General features: G+C 45.8%; 1 protein-coding gene across 4 annotated transcripts in view; it reads right to left on the reverse strand.

Moving 5' to 3' along the window:
- The window catches only part of SVIL (supervillin), a gene marked incomplete at its 5' end in the record, with an annotated part of 136,158 nt that extends 117,776 nt beyond the window's left edge, over positions 1–18,382 (reverse strand). For 2 of the 4 annotated variants that reach the window (XM_082752162.1, XM_082752170.1), the window contains one exon: positions 18,325–18,382. Of the gene's footprint in view, positions 1–17,380; positions 17,399–18,212; positions 18,232–18,324 lie in introns of those variants that run through there. The other 2 variants (XM_082752158.1, XM_082752171.1) reach the window with 2 other exon arrangements.
- Positions 18,383–18,705: the final 323 nt, after the last annotated feature.

The raw sequence follows: 18,705 nt of genomic DNA on the forward strand, positions 1-18,705 counted from the left end.
AGAATGAGGTTATTTGTAGGTGGGTAACAACCTTCTGAGAAGCTGGCCAGGCTGCAGCAAGGCAATTCCCTCTCAAATAGGTAACCTACTAGGCTAGATGAAGAAGGGCAAGGACCTCAACGAATGCAAAAGTTAACTATTTACATTATCTTTGAATTTCACTCAAGTTCAAGGGAATTTTCCTACCTACAGGCTAAAAAAAAAAAAAAAAAAGCAGGACAAACACAATAGTGCAACTCAAACAAATGAGATTAAAATTAGGTTTACAGCAAGCCCAGGAATCATCTGCTGTTTTCACTCTGAACTGCATGGATGAAATTCTGTGCTGTAAAACGCTCACCTCACGTACTGGCCAACTGGCAGGCCCAAGAGCTCTGAATTTATGCTGAGCATAAATTAGTCAGTGCTATCCAACCTGCACTTGTGTAGCTCTGCTCAACCACAGCTCGGTTATAAATCAGAGCCACGCACACTCGTGGTGTGCACTTGTACTGAGAGTTACCTCTGACACGTGTGGGTCTGCAGCTAAGAGGGGTGGGAACCTCTTCTGGCAGAGTGCTGTGGGACAGACACAGCGGCCAGAAACATCCACTGGAGTTACAACTTCAGTCAGCAGGTCAGGGGGCGAATCATCGTGTTCAAACCCTCCTCAGCACGCCTACTCCTTAATCTGCAGCTCGAATTCCTTCCTTATCAATGCGTACAATACCAACACCTATCAAACAGACACACCAGAATAAAAGCCAAGTGCTAGCTGCATAAAGTAGCTCATCCCCAAAATCCAATTTTTAGCACTTTAACTGCTACGTGTTGTAGGCAGTCTGAGCGTGGGTGTCCCAGCGATGAAGAAGCCTGAAGTCTTCACAGGGCAGCCTGTGTGCAGGGTTCACTGACTGCATGTCCAAACCTCTTCAGCAGCTTTGCCCAAGGTACACCTGGCAAACAGAAGCTTTCTTTTATGTCCGTAAATGAGCTGCCAGTGATTCCAGTCACACAGCAGCTCATCTTGACCTCATATCCTAACAAAGGCAAACTCACTGCTAATGGCAATTGCCATGCACAACTGTGTATTGGAACAAGAACCCGTTCAGCTTTCAGAAATTCCTCGAGGAAGACCTAGAACTAGAGCACAACTGTAATTAAATGAATGCCAGTGTTAGCCAATGCAAAATGGAACTTAATTTAAAGGCTGCTTCATTATTTAATAAGCTTCTATATAGCTGAAATGGTACATCAGAAGCGGTTCCATTACAATCTGTCTTTTAGCTCCCTTAGCAGGGACATCAGATGTTCTGGACACCTTCTGGAAGGGCTGCAGAACTGAACGACACTGTTCCTAGACTTGTTGAATAGTGACACTTACAGATACTTTATCAGCATGTAATCCAGTGTCTTCTGTCAACCTGTGGAACAGATTTAGATACCCTGAAGTTCCAGTGTTAATACCTAGTACTAAGGTCAAGAGCATCTGTTCCCCCAAGCCAGAACGCATTCCCTTTCTCCCTCCAACACAAATAAACTTCTACCAGTGTTCATACTCCACGTCTCCCTCAGCACTTGAGTACAGGAGAAATGCTGAAAACCAGGTGCACAACTGATTTCTAACAGGGTTTACAAACAAGATCTTGAGCAAGACTTAAACAAAACCTTGAGCTGAAACTTAAGTGAGGAACGGCTCAGTTTCCATTTAATTTAGCCAGTCGAAAGCCATTTGTAGCATGATGTTTACTACCAAACACAAAGCATTTGCTGTCTTAAGTATGTTGAGCTTACCACATGCTGAGGCATGGCAGTTGTCAGCGCTGCTCACCACAGGACTGCAGAGGGACAGACTCGCAGCATCAAGCACAGGGAGCAGCAGGTAGCAAGGCAGCCGATGGCAGTTTCAGCAGGGAAGCCCATCTTATCACAGGCAACACCTACAGCTTCAACATGCTCTCGTGAACAAGACAGGCAACAGAAACAGCTGCCCATTGCCAGACCTCAAGAATTAAGAAGAGGCCCAGGCAGTGCTAGCTGGAGTAATTGCACAGCTCTGACCATCAAGTTTTTCAAATTAGTCTGGAAGAGCCTTGTTTTTGTTTTTGGTTTTGACTCTCCTTGGGCTTTACCTAAGGAAAAGGAACCTGTGAGGCAGTATCACTCACGTAACTTCTGCCACCTTCTGAACTCGGAAATTTTGGGGCTGCTGGTTTCAAACAGGTAAAGCAAGGGCTTTTAAATGGTTAGATTCTCCTCCCCACCCACCCCCCAAAAAGCTCAGTGGAATTGGACAACTGTGTATAGGTGATCCCAACAACAAGTACTGCATGAATTTATTTATTCTTCTTCTCAGACACCAAGATCATCCCATCCTGCAAAAAGGGGAATTTTGTGTTTCAGCTGCAAAACCCCCTGGAGAGCTCCTGTGTTGCTAGACGCCAGGCAGACAGGCAGCTGCAGGAGCTCCAAGACAAAGCAGAAGGAAAGCAAGGCGGTGTTGGTTCCAGTGCTCCCAGAACATCTTGTTTAGCTGGCAGCAGGAAGGAAGATGCTATTCTGCCAGGGAACACAGCATTTCCGTGCACACCACCGCCCCGGTCTAGCACAAAGCAAACAAAACACCCGTGCTTTCTTTTGGCCAGAAATGAAGATATTGCAAACATGGCTACGGGAGAGGATTTGGTGGAAGGCAAGAAAAAGCAGAGAAGTGCTAGAGTGGCTGGCAACTCCAGGTGCCTGGCCAGCCAAAGTAGAAGTAGAAGTAGAGGATTGTCATATTTGAATAAAAAGTGGGAAATGGAGGGAAGTACAAACTGTGTTTAAAGTCTTTGCTGAATAAAAGCCTCCTCACTTGAATTGGGCAGCCAGTATCAGTCTCACAGTGTAAGAACAGTAGATTGTCAGAAGTAGATTTCCATTAAACTGGGTGATATGTGATAGATCACGTGAAGACCACTATAAAATCTGGAAGGTGGCTCTGATCTTCAGTTATATTCAGCTATGCTGTAAGACCTGCCTTGTGCAGAAGCCTTAGCACATGCTCCTTCTACATCTCTACAAAAGAAGAATCAAATCTGGGTTTGGCAGAGACGGACTGGCATTTCCTGCCCAAGCTAGATTAGCAAACGCTACAGCTCTGCACCAAAGCAGCATCATTCATCCGGCAAGCACGGCAAAGGCAAAATCACTTCGTGTATCTGGACAAAACCAGGAACAGCCAAGCAATCCAAAAAGTTTTAAATGAGAATTAAAGCTTTGCAGCTCTTGAGAGAGAGGCCCATAACACAAAAGCAGCTCTTTAGAAGTGTATCTGCTTTCAAGCAGCTCTTCTCCTGAAGCTAGCAAGAGGCCACCTAATTCAGAAAGCATTTTTCCTCCTCTTTTTCCTCCCCCTCCAGACAATCTCTCCTGATCAGGTTAGCATGAATCATCCTGAAATGCAGACGCACGTTATCCAAACACCAGAGAATACAAGATGGCTTGGGAACACCTGGATCAACTGGACACGGGCTGAGTGTCTAGTGATGAGGTCTTCATTGCAAGCTAGGGAGGAACACGCTGCCAAAGAGAACTAAAAACAAACAACCAAGAGCAGACTAATGACAGAAACAGACCATAAAATCCAAAATAAAAAGTTGAACCTCTTACAAAAGACAACAGCAACAAGTGGCTACAGTCTCTAGAAAGGCCAGATTCAGAAGTGGAAAGAATATGAAACATTTAGCTCTCTCAGACAAGGCAGAAGGACACAATTAATGCCATATGGTCATTAATCAGCAGGTCATGCCCTGGCCTACTCAGATCATCTCTTGACAATGTATCCCAAGACATTTCCTTAGTGTTCAGATTGATTTCCTGGGTTTAAGCATCTTGTGATAGAATGACTAAAAACTCCACACTAATTACTGAAATTACATGTAAGAATCATTAGTGAAATTATTGAATTTATATTTAAGAAGAAAAATACATTTAAAAAACTAACAAAATAACTTATTTAGGGACACAGTGGATCCACAAAGCCTACTGCACTTCTGTTCACCCAAGCAAAGACTCTCGATCTGTCAGTGACGGTGGCATTACACCATGCTGGAGAGCAGAACCCTTATGGAGATGTGATCGTCTGCTGCTCTGCAGCTCCTCAAAGCATCCCAGCTCCCTCAGTGACGCCTGAGACAGCTCTCTTCATTGAGCAATTGCAGAACAAGGCTGGAGGCTTACTTATAACTCAAGTGCCATAGCTGTAATTGAAAACCCCTCCCCGAAGTCTTGGAGATGGATAGTGCCAAACAAGAAAGAAATAGAAATAAGGCAAAGTGAAGCAAGGGCAATAGACAAGATGAAGCAAGCCTCTCAAGTGCCTAAAACAACTGGAACATCACAGTGATTCTTGGGAATCAGGTGCAACAAAAAATGCATGCTTAATCTGAACAGCAATTAGAACCTAATCTTTTTATTATTATTTTTTTTAATATACATAACCTGAAACCACAGCACTCAATAAAGAAGCTATTAAAAGGATTCAAAAAACAGAACACAGTACTAAGGTTGCCATGAAATAATATCAGATCTTGTGCTCAAAGATCAAAGAAAGCTTGCTTTCTTCCCCTTCCATCCATTAGGACGTACAATTTAAGTAGAATGAATCAAATAGATGCTGTAATTAAATCTGGAGAAAACGCCAAGTAACATTTGCAAGCATAATCCAATCCCAAGTAAATTCTAGCAGCAGATTTTTGGATAAAGGTCTTCCACGTCACATCTATTAAGTCAAATCCATCAGCACTGTGAGACATCAGGAACTGCACCTGAACAGCTAGCACAGCTCAGCAGGGAGGGCACTCCTGTTAACAATTAACACTGGAACATCTCCGAACAACACGGACTTTGGTATGAAGATATCGCCTTTACTTTCAGCCTAAATCTCAGAGCCGAGTTACGTAATAATCCAGAATTACGCACAAATTCAGATAAGACCAACAGATAATAACGTAAAAAAGAAGTCATGAGAATCTTTTCAGGCTCGTGCTATAACCAATTCAAAATGAAAGCTGTGATCGAGGTTTGTTTATCCAAGTGATGTTCAGTGCAGTCAAGCAGTCGCGCTCCGCTCATTGCCAGATGGCTCTGAAATTGATTTTATCCACCTGTAATGCAGAACACCCTCCTGCATCTGGAGCTTAGCACAACCATCAGTCTTCCCTCTGCACAGCAGAAGTGTATCTACTACCAGAACAGGGAAAATTCAAGTATATTTATGCATATATATGCGTGTGTTTTTTTTTTAAACCAAAATTCTTCAATTTGTTCTAAAAAGAGTAAAAGTTTTGCTAAAATGTGAAAGAAGATAGTGTCTTTTTTATTTTGGCCAAAAGTGCATACCTGAATTACTCTGGAGAGCGTATAGACACTACAGCACAGCCTCCTCTACAACACTTGGGCAATGCAACACCTTCAGCAGCCAGCCCAGGTGTCCTTTCCAATCGAAGCCTCACGTTAACCTGGAGATCGTGGTCTGGAAGATGATGTCCTGGGAGACAAGACCATGCACTGGTGGCACTACAGGGCGGCTGCAGAAAAGGCTGGGCACCAACCACTGCTAGGAGCGTGTCCAGCCAGGCGCTTGCATTATGTAGCTCAAACAAGACACCCAGCTCCTCTGTGCCAAAGCAAATCCCCATTTGCAAAACTAGGTGAAAAAGCGGGCCTTGGCGGATGATCACAAGCCAAAGCCAGCAGGTTAGCAGCACACATTGCTTTCTAGTAAACCTTAAAGTACTTGGCCCGAGTTTAACAAAGCTGCCCCAAACCTCTGATCTTGTAGGTAGAACAGAGCAGCAGAATGAATAAACTACAGTGAGTCTGAATCACCTCACCCAGCATTTCCCCCCCTTACTTCACTCCACCAAGTACAGAAGAGACACACTGTCACCACGACTATCCTAACTCCAAAACCCAACTCCTGCTGTCTTTAAAAAATGTTCTCATAACATCTTTACAGTCTGGCGAGCAAGTAAAGGGTCTGCCATTTCCCATCGAGAACAGTTCTGGTAGCCACGCGCAGCCACGATCCAACGGAGCCAAACCACACAACACAACTGGGAGAGCTTCTGGCCTCTCCCAGCTGCGATCTCCCCTGAATGAAGCATAAAGCTTCCTTTAAACAAAGGACTGCAAGAAGTAGTCTGTGGTGAAGGATCCACCAAAAAAAAAAAAAAAAAAAAAAAAAAAAAAAAAAAAAAGCGGAAAAAAACCAAATCCAATTCCAGCATTTTAAGCATCAAATAAATACTATTTCAGAGATCAGTTAGAAAGATTTTAATTTGTCAAATCACAGCAAAGGTGTGATGGGAAAATTCACATTTGCACTACAGTTAGATGAGATAAACTGTGGAGAGCGTGCATTTTGCACATTTCCACACCCCTTGCACCACCAGCATGAAGACCAAGGCTGATGCCTGTGGCACCTGATCCCGTTCCCTGCCAGAGCTCCGGGGGCTTCCTTGGCACAGCAGAACATTGACACCAGAAAGGGAGATGTGGCAGCTTGCAAAGGCACAAAGAGCAGAGCAAAGCCAGGAGGAGCAGCAGAGGCATGCTGCTGGGAGCAGGCAGGAAGGATGGGAACGGGAGGAGCAGAGCTGTTCGGCTCGTGGAAGCTCATCCCCCAAGCAGTATTATGGCAAAGCCACACGCACACATAAAGAGCTGGCCTCAGAACTGTGATGTGGGTTTCAGAGCTCATTAAAATCGCCTCTGAAACAGAGTTTTCAGAGTAAGGTTTCAATGGGGAAGGGAAATCGCCTCTCTGGATCGCTCTGTGAAGTCTGCCCCTTCCAGAAACGAGCTCTGAGGCTCCACATTGTAACCTACCCCTCCTGTGCGGGGAATATTCAGCAATGCCAGGACTTACGATGAAAGTGTGCAAACCGAGCAGCTGCCGGGACGCAAACCACGACTGAGAGGGCAGCCAGCACTGAGGGAAGGAAGAGTCCCAAAGCCCGAGGCAGCTGGCATGCAGGCCGTGACTTCCAGAAGCAGGAGAGGGGGGCACACCAGCAGGGTGCCGCTGGGGCGCATCCCGGAGCCCCTTGTGCTTGCAGCATGAGAGAGAGCACAGCGTGAATTTATGTTGTGCACACCCTCCCAGCATAGAAAGTTATGCCTGGCCAGAAGGGAAAGTTAATTTGGTCGAGTTGTGCAAATTCTGAACGCTAAAAAACTCTGCCAAGGTATTGTCCAGGCAGCACAAGGCACAGCTACTGGCAAGTTCCTGCTCTCCGAAATCACAGCCTTTCCAAGAGCCGTGCAAGCTCTTTGTGGCTTTATTTATTTGCAGTATTTTTAGTCTGTAGAAAGAGCAACAGCTACATAGGTAGAGCATAAAGGCAAGAATTGTTCTGGCTTGGAGAAATCAGACTCTAGACACATCATGACAGATGTCCTGCCTTAAATAGCAGCAGTAGCGTTCCAGTACTTGACAGCCCAGCTAACACTCCAAAATAGTAGAAAGTATAAAACATTAATGAAGATGATGTGATAAATCAGTTTCCAACAAGTAGCCTGCTCTGCAAAGCAAGAAATCGTTTTTATCACCACTAGCTTGAGCAATTTGCGACACCCACATCCATTGTTCTTTCATTAAAAAGAAAAAAAAAGAAGAATGGGCTGTGTAATTTGAGTTATACTTTTGACAATGGAACAAAAAGGAACAAAATTAGGGTCCAGTTCTTAGGTAACAAAGAGAGGTTTAAATTAGATGAGGTCTGAAAAAATGGTCATTGGAAATCCAGAATAAGGATTAAAACAGAAAAAAAAAAGAAAAAAAATGAGGATATTGAGAAGATCAGGTCATACTTCAGGATGAGATAAACAGCACTGAACACCCAGAATTAATCAGTAGAAAGCATAAAGAAGAAGAGGGAAGCTCAGGATATTTTCAGGGAACTGACCGAGCACATAATTTTTCAAGCCACCAGAATTTGAAGCTCCCAGCCTGCAGTACACACATCACTCACTGATGCCCTGTAGATATTGCACACTCACGTTGGCCAAGTGTTGCCAAAGAGTGTGCACAAGCACATGTAAGCGTGTGTGTGTGAGCACACGCGTGCATGCATCCATGTGTGCTCCCTGCGCCGCCCTGACCCAGAAGCCACCCAACCACAACGGGCAATTTCCACGTACGCCAGTCTCAGAAACCCTAACAAAGCACCTCAAACACAATGCTCCATTTAAGACACGTTCGCTTGCCACAACCGTCGTCTTTAGAGACTTCAGGGGGTACAAATAATTGAGCAATAAAGATGGTCTCGAGCTTGTAGGTATTTGACAGGCATCCAAGCCACAGCAACGCGCCCAGTGAACACGAGACTGCAAACATCTGAGCAAGTGATCTTGTGTTTATCAAAACAGTAGAGTTTCTCACAGCAGCTCCGTACCCAGAACACCAGAACATTCTGCACAGCTTTCCTACACAGAACTAATGCCTGTTTTACAAGGGCTAGAAGTTTTCCACAATAAGAACTTGTGGTTTCCTGCACACGGAAGAATGCCAATTCATACCAGCTTGTTCATGGAAAAAGTTTTCTTGGGGGCTTCCTTGAGCAACCAGCTTCTGTAACACCAAGATTACTTGCTTTGTTTCAGCAGACCAGCACAATTATAAGTGCTCATGTCAGTTGTTGCATAAAGGAGATTTAATTTGGTAGCATTTGTTTTAGTGGAAGGATACAGTCTACTTTTACACCATGGCAGCACACATTATGTTGCTCCACAAATTCCACATGAAATCACAATTCCTGAAGACAGTATTTAAGGTGTTGCTTCTCTACATTGCATTTGGAGAGATTTTTTGGCCAGGCTGAGGTTCAGCAGGAAAGCACTCGGATGCAGAGCTCCCTTATGCCACATACACCTACTTGCCTTTTGGTTTCAGCACCTCGTTCCCAGCAGACACCTCCTGGCAGCCCAGAAAGAGCACATCCAGCTCTGCCTGAAAGATTTCTTTTAAAAGGCTACTAGGCTGAGTTTCCAGCAGTAGGACACATGAAACAAAATCCCAGCTTGTTGTTGGAACACAAATTGAGTTCCCAAACTAGCGAATGGCAATGTACAACTCACCTGTAAGGTTTCACCTGCCACCTCCCTGCCCACACAGATCCCCTCAAGTTGCCTGTGCCTGAACATCCCAGCAGGACACAATGCATTTTGCATTTCAGACATTAAGTTTAATTGCAGAAGTAATGTCCAAGCATCACCCTCAAACTGCAGGTTTTAAGAACGTGCAAGGCATACCTAGCAGCAGTTAGTTATGCTACAGTTAGCTTTTATTAGCGCCAGCCCTAGCAAGTTGTTTATCTGGGTTCAATGCCATTTAAATTCAAAGTTAATTTTATTCACAGCAATTTTATTTCAACCTGGATGAATTAGGCTTGCATTCCATACCAGGAATCCATATAAACAACTTTCCATACTCCAGGCTTTTGCTTGGAGTGGGAAGCCAGAACAACTTTACTGCCAACCCACAAAAACAATACAGAATAGGCAATTGCATGCGAGTTGCAAAGGCAAACAAGCACCAAATATTATGGAGACTGGATAAACAAGTGTAATGAAGAATAACCAAACCCCTTGTCTATCAACTCTGGGCACTCTACCACATGACAGGAAGAGGACAGATAACATATTCTGTACTTAAGCCTGTGCTGGGGTTCCCCCAGGTCTGAGGAGAGGTGCACGGGGCGAGCAGGACCTGAGCTCGAATGCAACGCCACGGCTGGGGTGTTTACAGAGTTGTGGGGAATCTTCACTCCATGAGCTTTGCAAGGATCAGGCTTCATACAAACCCCTTTGAAGTACTATTTGTCACAGTACATACTTTAAGCCACAAATGACAGAATACCCTAATGTAATTTAAGCCTAAAGCCAACAGTGTAATCTAATCAGGAATACATAAATTAAGTAGCCTTCTGGAGTGAGGTGGCAGAAGCAGCAGCAGCTACTTTTTTTGCATGTAACACCCCAATGCCAATTACAAAGGAGAGAACAGTCTCACGAGAGGCTCACAAACAATGCAAAGCATCTAGAACATGAAAAGCTGTAACAGGAAACCCTAAAAAGATGAGAGAATTACACCAGATCCTTACTGATAGCTGTTACCTCAGGAGATATATTCTCTTTTCTTTTGGCAATGTTGTTCATTAGTGCAGCTTTCGCTTTTAAAAAACTTCCAAACTCCTGAATCTTCCAGTGATGGAGATGGTTGTGTGTAACTGGATCTGTGGTGCCTTACCCAGGGCTGCTCAGCTATTATGGGGCAGGCTCAGGAACCACACGAGCTGTGAGATAACAGGCACCCAAGCTCGCCACTGCGCACATCAAACCACGGTAAGAGCTGCAATAACCTGCCTGGAGAGAAACAAATCGCTGAAGTTGGAGATGACAGCTCCCAGCAAACACCACCCTGAGGCCTGGGGAAGCAGCTCTACCTGCCACTGGTCTGTTGCTAATCTTAAATTAATACATGCTGTATTGTTTTTAGTTTCAGAGAGCAATGGAAGAAGCAGCGGAGTGAGGCAGGCGAAGCTGCGCTTACCACTAGCTGTGCAAAGGAAATTATTAACAACAGCAAAAGGAAGCAAAGGTTGAAGGGATGAACTCAAGTTACATTTTCAGAACAGCAATTTCCGGGCTGCTGGAAATGCTGCTCTCCTGTGCAGTCCACAAGGTCTCCTCCTCTGCTAAGCCTTACAGTTGCCAGCTTTCCTGGAGTTGGAAGGCACTGCATGGACAGACATGTCTTTAAACCGGCTGGGGAGCCAACTTAAATGTAGAGGAAACTTTAAAATAAATATTTTCCCCTTTAGGGGATGGAGCAAATTTAAGCCAATTTAACAACACTGGCTGAACCTTTCATTTAAAAGGAAATTAAGAGAGACAACAACATGCTTTCAGCAATGCTCTTTTTTTTTTTTTTTTTAAATGTGTCTCCAGAACTTCCACCAATTTTTATAGTTAAGAACAATTTTCAGAGGTGGGTGAGGTAGTAATGCCTTCTTTTTGCCCCATTCCCTTGAACACATCTAGCAAGTTAGTGCCATTGGAAGTCTCATCACTTGGCTTCCCACCTCCTTCCAAGAAAAATAAATAATTGTTTCTCTTAGAGCCGTTAATAATTTAATACCTCTTATCAATCAGATATTCTCTTCTTTCTCTGCTCAACTGAGGACAAACCAGCACCCTCTTACCCTTCTCAAGTTCCACTCCTCCATGTCCATTCCCTGTACTCACTCCAAAGAGGTTTATGAATTAATCAAAAGCACTTTAAAAAAAAAATAAGATGCATTCCCTGACCCCATTCATCTGCTCTCATCCATTGCCCACTCATCCTTCCTTGCCCTCAGTATCAAACTTATTTTTTTCTGTTTTCAAAACATGAACATTTTTGGAACACTTCAAAGTCTACTTTTCTAGATGAGAACTCATTACCTGTTTTCTGAAGAGCCATTTCTATATGGTTACTGTACCCAGAACATGCATTCATTTCTACATATTTTCCTGTAGTAACTACACATTTTAAGTTAGGGTCAATGTAATGACTCTGCTCAGCTAACATAACTATGTATCTAATACGATCATTTCAAGCTATTGGTCTGTACTTCTGCTACGATTTCAGACAAATACTGGCTTAGTATTCCAACACAGAGCCTGAAAGAGTGATTTTCCAGAAGATAAGAGCAAGCATTTTGCCAAAGACAGGCAGTATTTTAACTTCTTGTAAGACACTAGCATTTGAACGGCAAAGTTCAAAATCTCAGCAATTTGGAAATACAAACCATGAGACTTCTTTTTATGTTTATTTTTGTTTGTTTGTTTTGTTTTTACATGGCAATGCTTTATTATTAAGCCAGAGTCATCCTCCTATTAAACACGAATATTACTTCAATCATGTTAACATGAACACAAAAGGTATGACCATCTAGGACAGAACAGGCCTGGAAAAAGAAAAAATGGCTAGGAAGAAAAAGAAATTTATCTACAGGCACCTCAAAACATCCTCGCTGAATAATAGGGTGTTCAGAATAGTTAAAACAGGTAACTGAGAACCTGGGGCACAGGCAGCCTTTTCTGCTACCCACAGTAAGAGCGCATAAGTCACTCCCTTCACCATTCCACGATTCACAGCCAGGAAAAATCAAATTTATATTCTTGAACTACAAACTGCATTCAGTATGCTTTCAGTAAAATACTTGATTTATGCCTTTGCAGGGGGGTATGAAATACTAGCTAATGAAACCATCTCTAGCTTCTGAGAAGTTTGCTTTATTACACCTTAACGCTCTCTTGCAGCAACCACGGATACACGCTTTCTTAGCCAAAGTTTCAAACTGACATTGTAAAACAGGTTAAGTGGTTAGAACGACAACTTTGGGCATTAAATGTATTTTCTCCCTTCTCCAAGGGTGCCTGAACTTACTCTGTTCAAAACTTTTGCTGAGGTTCACCCCATGAGCATAGTCTGCCTTTTGGCTTCTCCGCCTCCAGGGATGTAGTCACAGACTCACAGGTGGAGAAAAGAGCACAAACAGCTTCCCTGGAGGTTTCCCATCCCTTACACCACAGGAGCAGCAGGCTGGGTGGAAAGATCTGGGTGGACGCAGATGAGGGTCCCTCACCCGCAGATACCAGGCGTTTCAGAGCCTGCTCCCTCCTGACATCTGATCCCAGCAGTGCTGCCACTGAAACAAAACTTGTTTCAAGAATAGGTAAGTGAAAGCCTTGGCTGACAGCAGATCACAAGATGCCTTGTAAACTGAACATTGTTCAGAGAAGTGGGGAAACAAAAGAGCTGTTGACATAGCTGTAAGGGGAGCCTTTTCATGCCCTGCTTCTTTTAGATTAGTTACTACCACAGACATGGGATCTACATCTCTAGGTAAATACTGCCTTATTTCGTATTGGTGCCAAATCTATAGGAAAAGACTTGTAAGCAATCAATGCAACCAGTGGCAAAGAAAACATCTCATGACAACCCTGGTGTAGCAAGAACAGTCTACTTCTGCTTTAAGTCCTTAGATGTAGTAAAGGGGCTCACGGCACCTAGCATGCAAGAAGAAGTCAATTTTATCTCCACTAATACTTAACACCAGAAAAGCAAATGCAGCTACAGTTGCCTGTGCTAAGCAGCTGGCAAGCTCAGAGATGGAAAAGTTGCGGAACAGCTGGGGAATGCGAGACCCTTTTGAACAGGCTGCTATGTGATCCAAAATAATGGTACATGTTTACACACAACACAATGGCAGCAACAGCCAAATGCAGGTCTGGCGAATGCACCACAGCTGCTCCTTCCTTCAGACGAGGCACAGCCAGCAGATACAAAAGAGTTCATATTCACAAAAATATGGCTCTCATCTTAAAAAGCAGCAGCTTGGTTTCCAAAATAGACAGCTGGCCCTCCAACTGGCCTAAACGGTATGGTATTCTGTATTAGAAGTTGCCCTTTAAAACAGGTCTGGATTAGGGTTGTAGAGCTTTCCAAACTTCTGCCGCTTTACCACCAACAGTTACCAAAAATGCTTTATTCAGACTAACAGGCTGCCATCTAACCTTTAAAAGTTTCTCCCATTACAGGATTTTCCAGCTAGTGCCAGGAAGACAGCAACATACAAACTCTTAGTACAGGCGCTGACTGCTAAAGTTAGCTATTCACTTGAGAGAAGTTTAAATAAACATGGGCTATTTCATGGCTTTTTTGCACTGGTTTTGCACATTAGTGTTGAAGTAAGTTGGTACCTGAAGACAACACATCCCCCTGCCTGCACCTTGTTTACTGCTGGCTGTGCAATGCCTGATAACGTGTTGCAAGGAGTGCTGCCTGGTTTCACAACTGCCATCCGAGTACGTGATTTTGTACGTGACCTTGCACAAAAATTGCATCACCTCAGTTCAAGTGATCTTCCCAGTTTTCAAGTCTCAGAAGCAAAGTATCAGTGGCAACATCTTTCTTGCTCAAGCCAAGCCATGATTAACTAGTGCTAACAAACTGGCTACTATTTTATACCGTAACTGTAGCACTTGTAATTATACTAGGCACCAAAACAGTTAGCAGCGGATTGAGACATTCCATTACATCTTGATTAAAAACAGTACAACTCAAAGGGAACATTTTTTTGAGTGAGCAAAGGAGACAGCATTGAAAGGTTTCCTCTTTGACTTCCTCTGCACATAACTATTAAGGTTAAAATCCCAGTTAAGAGCTATCCAGAGTATGACAGTTAAAACTGGACCAAGACAGCTGTCATAGCAACAAAAACAGATGCAAGCACAATTTTTACCCTCCTTCCCTTTTATAAAGAAAAGTGCTACTAATAGCCAACACAGAAAGGATTTGGAAATAGGGGTTGTAAGACTCTTTTAATTGCCACTCTGTCAGTGGCAAGTGTGTGTCTCTGCACACTTACCAAAAAAAAAAATGCCACATCCATATATTTCAGTTTCAGAATTTCTAGTGCAATCCTTCTGTGAATTAAGCCATATTTCTAAGAATTTCCTCATATAAATAGGACCCATGTGCTCAATAAGGAAGGGAAATAGAGTAGAGCCTTGAATCACAGTTCCAGAGAAGATATTTCTGGTACCAAAATACTGTCGTGCTACAGCATGGTGCCCTTCCTGGAGGAAAAGCAGTAACAGGCGTGCTACCCTCACACCGTAACATTTGTAGGGGTAAAAAGACAGATTTGCTCTTCCAGCTGCACTTGGTGCTAGCCGCACAGCTGCTAGTACTGCCACGCTGTGGAAGAGGGAGTGATGTCTCCTGTCTCCAAGGGACTGACATTGTTGTCAGTCATGGATAATGAGACCGAGTGCACCTTCAGCAAGTTTGCCGATGACACCAAGCTGTGTGGAGCAGCTGACACACTGGAGGGGAGGGATGCCATCCTGAGGGACCTGGACAAGCCTGAGAGGTGGGCCTGGGCAATCCTCATGGGGTTCAGCAAGGCCAAGAGCAAGGTGCTGCACCTGGGCCAGGGCAATCCCAAGCATAAACACAGGCTGGCTGGAGAATGGATTGAGAGCAGCCCTGAGAAGGACCTGGGGGTGTTAGTTGACAAGAAGCTCAGCATGAGTGGCAATGTGTGCCCACAGCCCAGAAAGCCACCCGTGTCCTGGGCTGCATCAAAAGCTGCGTGGCCAGCAGGGGAGGAAGGGGCTCTGCTCTTGTGAGACCCCACCTAGAGCCTTGCCTTCAGCTCCGGGGCTGTAAGAAGGTCATGAACATATTGCAGCAAGCCCAGATGAGGGTCACAAAGATGATTTAGGGGCTGGAGCACCTCTCCTATGAAGACAGGCTCAGGTAGTTGGGGATGTTCAGCCTGGAGAAGAGAAGGCCCCAGGGAGACCTTATAACAGCATAAAGAGGGCCTACAGGAAAGCTGGGGAGGGGCTCTTTGTCAGGGAAAGGTTTTAAACTGAAAGAGAGTAGATTTAGATTAGGTATTAGGAAGAAATTCGTTATTGGTGCTAAGGCACTGGCACAGGTTGCCCAGAGAAGCTGCAAATTCCCCATCCCTGGAGTTGTTCCAGGCCAGGCTGGATGGAGCTTTGAGCAACCTCGTCTAGGGGGTGGCATACCTGTCCATGGCATTGGGGTCAGAACTGGATGGGCTTTAAGGTCCCTTCCAACCCAAACTATTCCATGGTTCTAGGACCTCAGAATGAGCTCTAGAGCACCACCTTTTTCTCCAGTTTTGAGCCAGGTTTGCCATCCAGACTCGTCCAGCTTTGAGCCCACCCCACTACTCCAGTGTCTCTGAAGTCTTGTTCTGAAAATAAAAAAGTAAAAATGAAAGCAAGAACAGGATATTGGAATGAGTTAAGACATCTGTGAAGCTTAGCACAGTTTGGCAAACAGCTGATTTTTAACAGTTACAAGTAATGCACTGAGTCAACCAGCATGAGCAAGTGATACATAAATGATCCGGACCATCCATAAATTGCACTGAACCTCTCCCAACTTACTCTCCATGCTTACCATTAGGGATTACTCTTTCAACCAAGACAGATCACAATCCAGGGAAAAAACACAATACCGCTCCAGTCTCTAAGCTTTTTTGTCAGTTATTCTCCTGTAAACTACTTGCTGCTTTAAAAGAGAAGGTATTTATCTTAAAATTCCAGTGCTGTACTTACCAGGTACAGACAAAATAAGTGTACTTGGAAAGCATTCTTTGCTACCACTGCTCCCCTTCTTTGTAGTCAAGTCATATACTGCAGTTTATTTCCATTGAAAGATCTATTGGGGTGTGCTTATGTCTATCAGCAGAGGTGCGAGTTTCCATCTTTCAAAAAGTTCTCTTTAACAAGCATTTTACACATTCAGCTCTTTCACAAAGCAATTACTGTTGTTCTTTACTATGGAGGAAGTAGGCAAACAAATCATTTAATACGACTACACAAAGGCATTATTTAAAAATTATTAGGAAGTACATCCACACCAAAGTTTACTTGCCATAACAAAGATTTCCCTACCATGTAGATCTCCTGACAGCCGTGTCCCAACAGGCTCTAAATGGCTTATACACATACCAAGTATTGTTCAAAGCAGACTTGCTTTCAGCAAGATTAAATACCTGTTCAGTTTGAACTGTCCCAGTGCCAGGATAAACTACACTCGACCAGTTCAGACAGTTATCCCACCAGGCACCAGTGGCCTTTGAAACTCCCAGTACCCCAGAATCTGCTGCTTCTGGGAATTTTGCCAGGAGCTGTGGGATAGCTCTCCACTGAAGACATTACAAATTAAATATTTTAGAAGTGTGCTTGTGTTTACATGGAGCAAGGCTGAAACAGTTCAGAATATGAGTCAGCATGGTTTGCATCCACACAGAACTGAGCAGTGCGGTTACAAACTATACGTTTTCAACAGAAACAAAGAGTGAGAAACGATTCCCCCAGCGGAATACACTCCGGCTGCACCTAGCAGAAGCTAGCAATCACGTGCAGACAGGAATTTTGCTCAGAACCTCACTGCTCGAAGGCACGCGATTCCCCTGTAGTAATTTCAAAAGTTTCTGTGCAGAACAGACACTTCGGTCCTGCCTCCATCAGTGAGGTTAACAATGATATCACGGCCGGATAAACTGACAGGCACGCACATCCACACTAAGATGCAGCTTTTTAACTCTTATCTGCCTCATTTAAAGCGAAAGCTAAAACATACTTCCCATCGGGGCAGTACAGAATATAACTAAATGCATCTCAGTTCATTGATACAATAATATCCGACAAAGTCTCCGGGCAGATAAACAAAGAACTGAAACAGAGCAAACTACTCTGGTGCACCCCATGCCGTTACCTACAGCGGATGCACAGAAGGGCCAAGCCAACACCGTCTTACCGAGGCCTCAAGAGGCTCTGGAGCCCCAAGAGGGGCAGGAAAGCTGCATGCCAGACCGGCGGAGAATTCCTGGCCGCAGGAGCAGCTGTCAGGGCTGCGCTGCAGGAGCTGAGCTGAACCCACTGCCCCTTCCTCCCGGCTCCACCACGGGCCCCTCGGTCTCTCGGAGGCGTGGTGCACAGCAGGACCGCTTCTCTGCGAACAGAGGGGAAAGCGTGGACCACGCTTCCAGGCAGAGGCTGTGGGACCCCTGGGACCTCTGTTTGCACCCAGCCTGAGGACGGCAGCTCCTCAGCTGGAGGTAACCCCGAAGCTGCTGTCACCAACCCCACCGGCTGCGTGAGCCTGTCAAGGGAGGCTTCCCCTCCACAGCCGCTTTTGTTTTCATTCTGAACGCACGAGATTGAGATAACTGCAGGCTGAGAACATTTCCCAGTACGATCGAGTTTGGTTCGCCCCTAAAGAAACCTGCGATAAAAATAACCCCCGGGAACACTTTCCGTAGGCTATGGGACAGCCGTGCCCACCAGCAGCGCGCTACCCCTGGGTCAGGAGATGCCACCTGAGCCCGGAGCGCTCAGCGCCACCACCACCAGCTGCCGAAGACCTAAAACCCCCAAAACCGAGCGGCCAACTCGCGCTTCCCACTCACACCCCCCCCTTTGCGGGACCCCTTCCACCTCCCCCCCAGCAGCGCCCTGCCCCTGGGCCACGTGCGGGGGCACCTCTAGCAAGCGGGGCACCCTGCAGCACCCTGCAGGACACTACAGCACCCTACAGCACCCCACCCACCGCTGCTGCCTGCCCGTTCCCCCATGCACAGCTCCCGTACCCCAAAAAGCACCCCCGGCGGGGGTCCCGCTGCAGCTGGGGCACAGCCCCGGGGGGCTCCGGGGGGCTCCGGGGGGCTCCCCCCGCTGCTGCCCGCCCCCGCTGCCACTCACCTCGCAGCCCACGGCTCGGGGGCAGCCGCTGCCTCCGGTGTCCGCGCCTCCTCCTCCTCCTCCTCCCCTTCCTCCCCCTTCTCCTCCTCCTCCTCCTCCCCCCCCCCCCCCACGCGGGACGGGGCCAGGCGGGGAGGGGGCGTGGCCAACGCTGAGTTAAGCCACGCCCCCTCTTCGCCTTGGCCACGCCCCCCTCCCCTGCGCGCCCCCCGCCCGGCTCGCTCCCGCTTCCGCGCGCCTCCTGGAGGCGCTGCCCCGCTCCTTAAAGGGGCCGCGCCCCTCAGAGCCATCCCCCCCCTCACGTTCCCCTCGTGTCTCGTTCGTGCACACGCAGCCCCTGTGGGTGTGCAAGTGGCGGTACAGGGTGCCCCTGTGGGGTGT

Source organism: Aythya marila (genome assembly GCF_965140915.1).
Source record: "Aythya marila genome assembly, chromosome: 2".
Taxonomy (NCBI): Eukaryota; Metazoa; Chordata; class Aves; order Anseriformes; family Anatidae; genus Aythya; species Aythya marila.